General features: G+C 44.2%; 1 long non-coding RNA gene across 2 annotated transcripts in view; it reads left to right on the top strand.

Annotated features, from left to right (window-relative positions):
* The window catches only part of LOC122172276 (uncharacterized), a 115,909-nt gene that overhangs the window by 67,604 nt on the left and 36,200 nt on the right, over nt 1-12,105 (top strand). For both annotated transcript variants that reach the window (XR_006172417.2, XR_010600793.1), the window contains exons 2-3: nt 2,266-2,331; nt 2,453-2,591. This is a non-coding gene — a long non-coding RNA (uncharacterized LOC122172276). The remainder of the gene's footprint in view (nt 1-2,265; nt 2,332-2,452; nt 2,592-12,105) is intronic.

Below are 12,105 nucleotides of genomic sequence, written 5' to 3'. Positions count from 1 at the left end.
AGGCTTTGTTGCAAGGATAGGTTCCTAGGTTAGTATTTTTGTTGTATGGTGTGTGGTTGCTGGTGAGTATTTGCTTCAGGTTGGGGGGCTGTCTGTAAGCAAGATCTGTCTCCCAAGATCTGTGAGAGTGAGGGATCATCTTTCAAGATAGACTGTATATCTTTGATGATGCACTGGAGAGGTTTTAGTTGGGGGCTGAAGGTGACGGCTAGTGGCGTTCTGTTATTTTCTTTGTTGGGCCTGTCCTGTAGTAGGTGACTTCTGGGTACTCTTCTGGGTCTCACAAAACTGGGTGACGGGGCAATAAAATGGCAGATGAAATGCATATTGGAAAACATAATCCCAACTATACATACAAAATGATGGGTCTAATTTAGCTGTTACTACTCAAGCAAGAGATATTTGAGTCATTGGGGATAGTTCTCTGAAAACATCCACTCAGTATGGCCATTCTTGTCTTATGTGTCAAGTTTGCTCAAAGCAAAGTTCTCTTGCTTTGAACTTGTCTTATCCCAGAGTTTGTTAGAATTCCAACAGGCTCCAGGTCTCTGCTCGCCTCAAAGCAATTCTGTAAAGGAGAGGGGAGTCAGACAACAGAGGGGATCACAGAGCATGCGAGGTGGTTGCAGTGGGGCAAGAGCATGGAAAGTGGAGCATGAATAAGAAGGGGCTCCTTAAACAAAGCTTTAGCTTGGTTTGGATTCAGTTCTGCTTAGGAGCTGAGGGAAGGTTTGAGAGGGTTCTTATTTCTCCAAAATCAGTTCACCAGTTTACGGTGATATGGTTCTGCTCCTGCTACCGTTCGTGGGACAAATGTGCCATGGTGCAATAGCGGATAAGTTACTATTCATTTGTTCTCCAAGGCTTAGTGGACCACAGAGGTCAGTTCATGAGCACCAATGTTGGCCAGGAAAGGTTCATGATACCAGTGTGCTCAAGAGATTGGGTTGTACTTGAAGGAGGAAGAATGGACTTTATGGTGTTTCTGTGTTAAGTTATTTTGGGGAACCCCCAGATACCCACTCCTAATATGGCTTATGAAGTTGTACCCTGATATTGCCAACCCAAGAAAAAGGGAATTCAACTACAGACTCAGTAGCTGCGGTTTGGTGGTGAGTGCACCTCACTGGAAATGCCTGCGGACCCATGTGGATGTCAGTGTGGCCAGCAGGATTCATGTAATCATGGCGTGCTGTGCTTTGCACAAAATATCTGAGTCTAAAGAGGACTACTTCAGGAGTGAGTGGGCACTGGACAGATCTGGTTTGCCAACCCTATACAGCCAGCTGGGTCCCACCCATGTGCACACTGCTCCTGGTTCCTGGTGGGCAAGGGAAATTTGTGATGCTATGTGCTTGCACATCGTGGAACAGTGGGGATCCAGAAGGTGACTTCGGACTGGACTGAAGGCACTATGTGCTGCTTGAAAAGCTCAATAGACCATTGCTACACAGTTGTGTTGCACCATACCTGCATGGGTTTCGATCCCTGGCAGCTGACATGAACGTACTAACTGAAAGCAGACAATTGTGTGAGGGCCCCTCCACAAGGCTCACACTTTGGGCTGTGGTTTTGTGGGGCAGAGGGGTATATGCAATTTCATGCCAGCATTGAGCAAAGTTTATATATATACCTCTACCTCGATATAAACACTAATTTGGATATAACACGGTAAAGCAGCGCTCCGGGGGGGCGGGGCTGCACACTCGGGTGGATCAAAGCAAGTTCAATATAATGAGGTAAGATTTTTTGGCTCCCAAGGACAGCGTTATATCGGGGTAGAGGTGTATATATAAACAGCTCTGTGTAAGGATGCTCTAGGGAGATCATTTCAGTCACTGTTAAAGTACTTTTGAAAAACAGTTCAGTAAGGTTTTTGGAAGGGTTTCACACATTCCTTCTTCACAGTCTTTTCTGGTCATGGTCCTGCTCCCTCTGGGCATATTCCCATTCCCTGTGGCATGACTGCATTTCAAGGAGCCGGTTCATGAGTCCCTCATCCTGCCTGAGGAGCCCAATCCTCCCTTGCCCTAAGGAACTTGAACTGCTCCTTGAGCAGGTCCTCCAGGGTCCTTTCCTTCTGCCTCTGCTGTCCCTGGGGTGCTGCTCCTACCCTCCTGCAGAATAGTTTCCCTGTCAGCCACAGAATGTCCTGCCGAGACAAAGAAAAAGGAGCCATGTTTCGTTTCTTCTTTGAAGGAACCCAACCAAACCTCCATGTAACATAACTGACAAAGGCCACAATATTGATACTTTTTTTTTCAGCGTCTCAAGAATCCTTCCTTCTCAGACAACTTTTGCAGCCCACAAGGAAAGACCTGGGTAATAAGGGTAAGAGATCTGCAGTCCTGTTAAAATGTTGTAATGTTTACAGTGCATAAAGGGGCTGGCTGGGGTGGGGTTTGGTTCCTTTCAAGGGCAATGTTACCAGTTACCTGTTTGTTCTTTAAAGGCTGGCTATCATCTGGGCTACATAACAGGAAGAGAGCAGTATCGTTCCAGTCCTCTGGGGAGGAGAACTGCCCTCCGATGCCAAAGAGATGTTTCTGCTCATGGTCACGGCTCTTCCCATTACTGAATGGAGGAGTCAGGTGAGTTACACAGGTGGACCAAGCACATTTGCCTAGCCATTAAACCTGAACAATCAGCTTAATGCCAAAAATATGCTGAGTTGTGCTTACAAGACTGGGAGGCAATCTGGGAGGAAATTGACTGCATTCTAAGCCAGCAGGCGGCATTCCCAGGGAAGAGGAACAGAGAATCACAATGAACATTCACCCAGCTCCTAAAAACCCCTCTGCATAGCCAGCTACTCCAGCGAACAGCATTGAAAGGAGCAGGGAAACAGTCTGTCTGACTGCAAGTGCATTTTCTTCCCTGAACTATTAACACTGCAAGCCTGTCACTTTCCACTGATAAGGCACATGGAGTTGTATTTGCAACCACCAGAGCAGATCCTTCACCCATCCCCGCTTCTCCTGGCTTCTGCAGTGCAGGGAGAGTCCAGACGCCAGGGACTGGGATGGGAGAATGGACTGCTCTGACATTCCTCAGACAACTAAATTGTTCCTTCCTTCCTGGGCCTAGGCAGGCCCTCGCCCAAACCAGCAACCACCCCCTTCTGTATGACTCATGTTTCTAAGAAGGAAAGACAGAATGGGGGGGAAAGGGTGATTTGGGATCTTTGAACAACCATTAGGGTGACCAAATGTCCCGATTTTTTTTTTTTTTTTTTATAGGGACAGTCCTGATATTTGGGGCTTTTTTTATATATAGGCTCCTATTACTCCCCCACCCCCTGTCCCCATTTTTCACACTTGATAACAACCATAAATGTCATAAAACAGTTCTTTCCCTACCTGGCCCTTTTCCAAATCTGCTCCCTTCCTCCTGGTCCATGCAGCCCAGGGACTATTGCTACCAAAGTGGTGGCAGAGAAATGCACAGACACAGGGGCACAGTGATTGATCATTAGTGATTTTTGTTACAGCTTCCACTACATCCATTACAATGTTTCAATGGATTTTAATACAATCACCGATTTACAGCTGTGTGTTGCTCAGGGGTCATGGAGGGGTGGTGGAGAGGGAAGGGGAGAGGGTGGGCGCCGGCTTCAGGCATGTATCATGAAGTAAGAGGGGATATTTCCAGGGAGGGGCGGGAGGCAGGCTGGGGTAAAACTTTCCAGCCTCAGATTCTGGTTCCTGTGGAGGCTCTGGGTCCTCCTCAGACTCCTTGTTGTGGGGCTTCCTCAACTGAGTCCACCGGGTAGCAGAGGTGCCTATGTACTCCCACCCCCTCATGCATGCTAGTTTCCTTACTGTGTACTCTCCTTCAGTGGTGTGCTTCAGAGGTGAGGTCCTCACACCACAGCGCACATGTAACTGCATATAGGCACACATGTACATGTAGCCAGAGATGACTGGACCGCTTCACACCTTTCAGGGCCTCCTATGCTACAGGTGGGTGTGGAGAGGAGCCCTTTCCTTCCATCATCCCTCTATCCCTCCTGATTAAAGGATCACATTTTTCAGTGCTCTAAAATCCACATGCTTTTATGGATATTCTTGAAATTTGCTATGCGTCATGGGAGTGCAGGGTAGGGTTAGTGACCCAAATTAGGGGTCATTTTGAGCCAGGGTTTGTAGAGATATGTCCCCCTCCCCCCCCCCCTCCAAAAAGTTTCTATGTGTGTGTTTTTTGCCCACAGAGCTAGAGCTCAAACTGTTGGTGTGATGTGAGTCAAAGTGGTCTCAGTCGGTCATTTTTTACCCAAGATAGTGCCTGCCACCCACTAAATCTTTGGCAGACTCAAATTGTGAATGGTATTTAAGAACATGTTCACTTCTTTGCTTGAGTAGATGTGACATCTGGGAGGATTACAGTGTGCATGCACCAAGAAAGAAAAAAGGGTTTCTATTCAGCCATGGGTAGTTTGAGCAGATGTGCTGATGCCATTGCCCATGGTGATCTTCCCCCCGCCCCAACATTTCTAGCCCAAATCTTTGTACACCTTTGCACCATATGGATTCATAGATTCCAAGGCCAGAAGGGACCATTCTGGTCATCTAGTCTGACCTCCTGTGTATAACACAGGCCATAGAACTTCTCCAAAATAATTCCTAGAGCAGATCTTTTAGAAAAACCTCTTGATTTAAAAATTGTCAGTGAGGGAGAATCCACCATCACCCTTAGTAAATTATTCCAAGGTTACTGTTAAAAATTTACACCTTGTTTCCAGTCTCAGTTTGTCTAGCTTCAACTTCCAGCCATTGGATTGTGTTGTACCTTTCTCTGCTAGATTGAAGAATCCATTATTAAATATTTGTTCCCCATGTAGGTACTTATGGACTGTAATCAAGGTCCCCCCCTTAACCTTCTCTTAAGCTAAATAAATTGAACTCCTTGAGTCTATCACTATAAAGCATGTTTTCCAATCCTTTAATTATTCTCATGACTCTTCTCTGACCCTTCTCCAATTTATCAACATCTGTTTTGAATTGTGGACATCAGAACTGGACACAGTATTCCAACCGCTAGTTGCACCAATGTCAGATACAGAGCTGCTGTTTTGCAGGTGTTAAGTCTGTGTCTTCCTGATATCCTGTTCGATGGTGATTCTAGCTGAGGTGGTGGGAAATGTCACTCTGTTCCAGGATGGGTATAGTAACAGTACCTCTCAATCTTTGTGTGAATCATGACTTGCTGATTTGGATTGAATTTTTATTCTTAGGCAGGTTGTGTACTTCCGATGGATTTGACTGAAATAATCAGCACATGCTCTATACCACTGATCCTAATGCTAGCAACAGATGCTCACATGCTCACAATTTCCTGGCAGATGGGTCCCATCTACCATCTTTCACTTATCCAATTTTAGGCTCAAAGCCACAAGCGAACTAAGTGAACATGCTGGAAAAGCATAAAATAACAAACAAACAAAAAAAAACCACTTTCATTCTAAATTCTTTAATCCCATTCACACCAATTGAATAATAAGTGGTACCTGATGTGTTATCAAACCCAAAGTTTTGAGACTAATAAAAGAATAAATTGGATCTGTTTTGACAAGGCAAGTACACCTTAGCATATAATAATTACACTAGTCAACGCCATTGATAATGACAAGCTCAGATGCATTATTTAGGGAAAGGGAAACAGAAATGCAAACACATTACCAGCATGGCTTCTAGTGAATAACAAAACAGAGTTCTTATCCAGTCCATTTTTCTTTGGCAAGAGAACATGGGACAAACAGATAGTGTTTGAGTCTAAGTTAGGTTTATTATTAGTAGTATTATCGTAGCACCTAGTAAGTCTAATCAGGGACCAGATGTGCTAAGTACTGAATAAAGATAGAACAAAAAGTGGTCACTGCCCCCAAAAGCTTATGAGCTAAGTATAAAACAAGAGATAGCAGACAGATACAGATGGGGGGAAATACAAGGACACAATGAGGCAATACTGGGCAACAGGATAGGCAGTGGTCTTAGCACATCAGCAGCCTAACCACTGTGAAGGTGACAAGTTCGGCCAAAAGCCCATCCTGGTTTAGTGGAAAACGTATCCTGGAAAGCAGTGTCTGAAAAGGAATCGGGGTCATGGTGGACATATGACTCGGAACATGAGGTCCCAATGCAATGCTGTAGTCAAAAAGGCTCATGCGATTCCTGGATGTATAAGCAGGGGAGTCGCTAGTAGGAATAGGGAGGTGATGTTCCCTCTGTATATGACACTGGAATACTGCATACAGTTCTGGTGTCTACATTTTTAAAAGGCTGTTGAAAAATTGGAGAGGGTGCAGAAAAGAGCCACAAAAATGATCTAAGGGCTGGAGAAAATGCTTAACAGAGAGAGAGACTTAAAGAGCTCGGTCTGTTTAGCTTATCAAAAAGATTGAGAATTGACTTGATTGCAGGGGAGAAAATACCAGGTACTAAAGAGGTCTTCAATCTAGGGGAGAAAGGCATAACAAGGACTAGTGCCTCGAAGCTGCAGTCAGACAAATTCCAATTGGAAGTAAGGACAATTTTTTACAATTTATATTTTATTGATACCCCCCAAATAAAGAGAAAACAATAAAAAAAGACAACCCCTCCTCCCCCACAAAAAAAGGAAAGGAAGGGGGCAGAGAAGGGAAGGGAGAATGACAGCTTGGTTTCCATCCGTTAGGCATTAACTGAAGATTTCTACAGACTGCCTTCGAGGCGTAAATTATTAGCGTGATTCTTCCATAGAACAACCTGTGACCCGGTGTGCCTAGCAGGCCACACTGGAAATGCCAGAGCAGATACTCCCAAGACTGGTGGGTAACACTGAAGTTAAACTCCCCCAGCCAGTCACAAATGGTGCTCCTGATCCCCCACCCTGGTTATCGAGAAGCTGAAAAAGGAAATCACAGAGTCCCCTTTATTGCATTCCAGTTCTCTGGCTCCCAATGAGCACCTAGGTCCAGTACAGTCAGAAGTTATTTAAAAAATTCTGCTCACTATACAAAATGTTCTTTAGAACCCCAAAGGGCCTGCCACATTGCCAGGCAATATTAGGTTGGCTCTTACCCAAAGTACCACACTGCCAGCTTTCCTTTAGTGTCTAAGACTAAAGGGTTATTATAAAGAAAAAAGAAAGAACAAGATGAGAGTTGTTAAATGATAAAGCACTCAGCTATATACAGAGACTTCAAAGTCCATATATCAGGTTCTTAGCAGTAGTGGTAAATTTGCTGGCTTTAAAGTACCTCTGGAAAACATCCACAGCTTGGATGGGTCATTAAGTCCTTTGTTCAGAGCTTCAGTTTGTAGAAAAATTACTCCAGAGGTAAGAAGCAGGAATGAAGACAAAATGGAGATGATGCCACTGCCCTTCATATTCCTTTTGCCATGTGGCTTGCACTTCCTGTGTCCCAAACACAAGCTTCACAGCATATGGCATCAAAAAGCCTTAGAGTTCTGTGTCCGTAGCCATGTCCCTACATGTCTTGCTGAGTCATAAGATGTACCCCTGGTTCCTTTCGGTGAGTTCATTGTACAGTTGACCCTTGATGGGCCATCGATCAGGTTAGGCAGTGCTGATGCCAATCTGTCTGGGGGTGTCACCCAGAAACAGCACAAGTTTGGAAATACAGACATATCATACAGATCTATAACTTCCAATACAGAGGTGATACAAACATATAAACAAGATTACCATACTTAGCAAATTATAACATTTTCACAAATACCTCACATGGCAAGATTCCTTGCAATTTTATAATATTGGTATCAACACTATCATAAAGTGTCCCACATATTCCATACAGTGTCACACCCCCTATGCAAAATTTATGCAGAAAGGGGTGTCCCTAGACACTGCCTCAGAAGAATTCCCAGTCCTGGACAATACAACCAGTCTTGGGAGTATCTGCTCTCCTTTTTGCAGCCTGTCCTGACCTTGACATTTCCAGTGAGGGCTGCCCTAGGCACACCAGGTCACACAGCATACCAATGGGAACTAGTGGATTCTCCATTTCTTGATGTCTTCAGCTCAAGACTGGATGCCTTTCTGGGCAATATACTGTAATCAGGGGTTCTCAAATTGGAGGTCACGACCCCTGAGGGGGGGTCACAAGGTTCTTACATGAGGGGTCGCAAGTACATACCGCCCAGCTAGCTAGTAAGTTTGCTGTGACATAGAAATATTACTTTAAATAGGGTTAAATATAAAAAATGGATTTTTAATTTATAAGGGTGGGTCACACTCAGAGGCTTGCTGTGTAAAATGGGTGAGTAGAAAAAGCATGAGAACCACTGCGTGTAGCCAAACACAAGTTATGCTTTAGTCAAATGCAAACTATTGGGGTCAATACAGGGATAACGGTGACATTTAATGGCCTATGGTATGCAGTTCAGACTACATCTAATAGTCTCTTCTGGCTCTAGACTCTATGACTATATGAAGTTTTTTTGCAGGCATCATGGAAAAGTAGGATTTTGAAGAAAGAGAATGAGGCAGCTTTGCAGAGAGCTCCTCCCAAGTGTGAGGGACACCTTGGGAGAAAGCAGGAAGGTTCTTGTTTGAAAATTTACCAAGTGGGCGAAGGAGGCAGGCATCATCGGCCAATTGAAGGTGGGAGTCGACAGCTCGGTGGTGAATGAGAGGTGATAGGTAGGGCAGAGATAGACTGAGAGGATCCTTGAAAGTACAGACAAGTAGCTAATGTTTGATGCCCTAGAGACAAGGGAGTGAGTCAGGGGATGTAAAGAGGGGTGACATGGTCACAGCAACGGGCTATGAAAATGATTTTTGCAGCAGCATTTTGAATGGTTAAGAACAGGGCCATATTCATTTGTCAAGAGAGGAAGGTGTTGCACTATTCGAGATGTGAGCTGACAGCCTGGATGAAAATTTTAGTTGTGTGGATGATCGGTAAAGCTCTGTCTAAGAAATGTTATGCAGGAAGAAACATCCAGGTTTAGACATAACCTACATGGGAAGACCTAGAGAGAGGCCCAAGGTGACATCCAGTTGACAGGCCTGAGTGATGGGCAAGATGGTGGAGTGATCCACAGAGACCAAGAACGGAGGTAGCGGGGAAGTTGGGGAGAGGGGGAGATAAAGAACTCCATTTTTGTCATGTTGATCTTAAGCTGACAGCTAGGCATCCAAGGAGATGTCAGAGCTACAGGCCACCATTTTAGTTTGGACAAAAGGAGACAAGAAGAAGATGATTGAGGTGAGGGTTCAGCATCCAGAGCATTGGTCAAGATATTCTGAGCATCCAACCTCTGAAAACCAAGCACCTTTAAGGTCAAGTATCAAATTGGGTACCCAAAAAATGAAGGCATTTTAAAATAACTACATACGAAATCTTGGCCTTAGAGCAAACTCACTTGAGCCGCTCACAATCTTACCATTACCATAGTATCTGAGCCCCTCCCAATCTTTATTTTATTTATCCTCACAACACCCGTGTGAGATAGAGCAGTGCTATTTCACAGATGGGGAATCATAGAATCATAGAATATCAGAGTTGGAAGGGACCTCAAGAGGTCATCTAGTCCAACCCCCTGCTCAAAGCAGGACCAATTCCCAGCTAAATCATCCCAGCCAGGGCTTTGTCAAGCCGGGCCTTAAAAACCTCCAAGGAAGGAGACTCCACCACCTCCCTAGGTAACGCATTCCAGTGTTTCACCACCCTCCTAGTGAAATAGTTTTTCCTGATATCCAACCTGGACCTCCCCCACTGCAACTTGAGACCATTGCTCCTTGTTCTGTCATCTGCCACCACTAAGAACAGCCGAGCTCCATCCTCTTTGGAACCCCCCTTCAGGTAGTTGAAGGCTGCTATCAAATCCCCCCTCATTCTTCTCTTCTGGAGACTAAACAATCCCAGTTCCCTCAGCCTCTCCTCATAAGTCATGTGCTCCAGACCCCTAATCATTTTTGTTGGACTCTTTCCAATTTTTCCACATCCTTCTTGTAGTGTGGGGCCCAAAACTGGACACAGTATTCCAGATGAGGCCTCACCAATGCCGAATAAAGGGGAACGATCACGTCCCTCGATCTGCTGGCAATGCCCCTACTTATACAGCCCAAAATGCCGTTAGCCTTCTTGGCAACAAGAGCACACTATTGATTCATATCCAGCTTCTCGTCCACTGTGACCCCTAGGTCCTTTTCTGCAGAACTGCTACCTAGCCATTCGGTCCCTAGTCTGTAGCAGTGCATGGGATTCTTCCGTCCTAAGTGCAGGACTCTGCACTTGTCCTTGTTGAACCTCATCAGATGGGGAACTTGGGAGCAGAGTCACAAAGCCCCAGATTTTTAAAGGTATTTAAGTGTCAAGCGGACTTAGGCACTTAGGAGCCCAAGTCACTTTTGAAAATAGAACTTAGCCATCTAAGTCACAGAAACACGTAAATGCTTTACAAATCTGGCACTAAGGGATTTGCCCAAGATCACAGAGGAAGCCTGTGGTGGAGCAGGCATTTGAACCCAGATCTCTTAAATCCTAAACCAGTGTGTTAACCAATGGATGATACGTCCTCTAAATTAGAGCCGCTGTGAGAAAGAAATGTATCAGGATCAGCTGTTCTCATGAGTTCTATATCTGAATCAGAGCAAGAGAATAGCTCCCTGTTGGTCTCTGGAGAACTGGTTGGCAAACTTTTTCCACAGCAAAAGAGTTCAATGAAAATTAAAATGGTTCTTTCATTTTCTTCAACCATATTTTTTGAGTTTTTCTTGAAAAAACTGAAATTCCACAAATTTTTGATTTTCATTTATTAAAAGAACATTTTAAAAATTGGTGAAAATAGATTTTTGTGAAAATTTTCATTACATTGAAATGACATTTTTTCATCAAAAAAAAAAAAGAAAGAAAAAGGTTTCAATGAAATAGTTTTGACTAGTTCTGTTTTTTTGGATCCATTCCAGAACCAAATGAGAAAGAGGGTGAGCTCTGCTCCAGTCATTTGAAACCATATTTCATGAAATTGAAAAGAATACAAGGTTCCACTTTGGGGGGTCATCTCTAATTAAAAGGAAGATTTGCTTTCCTTGCTTCTAATGCTGAGAAGCCCCAAATGTCCTTGAGCAAGCCACATCTGTGCAGAGCTGCTCTAGAAGCACGTTCCAGCTGTGATTGACAAACGCTAATCCCAGAGTCATTGAGTAAATATCCTTGAAGAATTATGGAGGAAAAGATTTTTTTAAAAATAGGAGATTACTAAGCAGCACAGGAATGAAAGCCTAGAGAGAGGAGATGGACTAGAAATTACTAAAATGTGAGTAGCAAACACCCACCTCAAACGTGTTCACAGGCACTCAGTCTGTTTTAAAAAGGCTAAACTGCCTTGCTCCTGAAATCTTAATGTGGCCTGAAAAAATAAACAGTAGAAGTCAGATGAGTACATTACTTTTCATTTTTAAAAGGTTTTAAAAGACTGTTTTCTCCCAGCAAAGTGCTGCAAAGTGCTCCCACCCTTATTTATCACCCCTTAAATTACAGCCATCTGCAGTAAAGATCTGAGGTGAAATCCCGGCTCCATTGCAGACAATGGCAAAACACCCATTATCTTCAATGAAGCTAAGACTCAAACGCCCACACCTCCCCCCCCCCCACGGATGTACAGCCCTACCCAGTGCTGGGTGAAACAGCTGTGCTGACTGTGAAATAAAGACCATGTTGCATTATACTGCTTGGAGGTAGGATGGGATTTGAGGCACTTGCAGAAGATGGTTAATTGCCTGCTAGTTCACTTTAACTTAAAAACCTAAATAAATTCACATATCGCCAATTTTACTAAAATTGCAGGTCTCAGCAAGGGCTGGCTTTGTGTGCGCTCCGTTTTGTCTTTAGGGGTTATTTCCCTGCTCAGCTCTCAGGTAAACTTTACTTAATGGCAAAGCTGATGCAGGAGTCAAAAAAAGTGTGAAGCACAGCAACCATCATAGAGTCTGTACAATTACTGCTTTATTGCATCAAAAGAGGAATGCTGGCTCAGAGGAAAAATGACAGCTGATAAACATCTTCAGGGCCCCGGGAACAGAAAACATTTAGGGATCAGAGCACCAAAAAGTGAATTCCACGGATAGGTACATCTGGGGGTAGGGGTTTGGGCCTAA

This window comes from Chrysemys picta, chromosome 4, assembly GCF_011386835.1.
Source record: "Chrysemys picta bellii isolate R12L10 chromosome 4, ASM1138683v2, whole genome shotgun sequence".
In the NCBI taxonomy this organism is placed as follows: Eukaryota; Metazoa; Chordata; order Testudines; family Emydidae; genus Chrysemys; species Chrysemys picta.
Note: the sequence above shows the minus strand (reverse complement) of the source record. Positions and strands in the feature narration are given on the sequence as shown.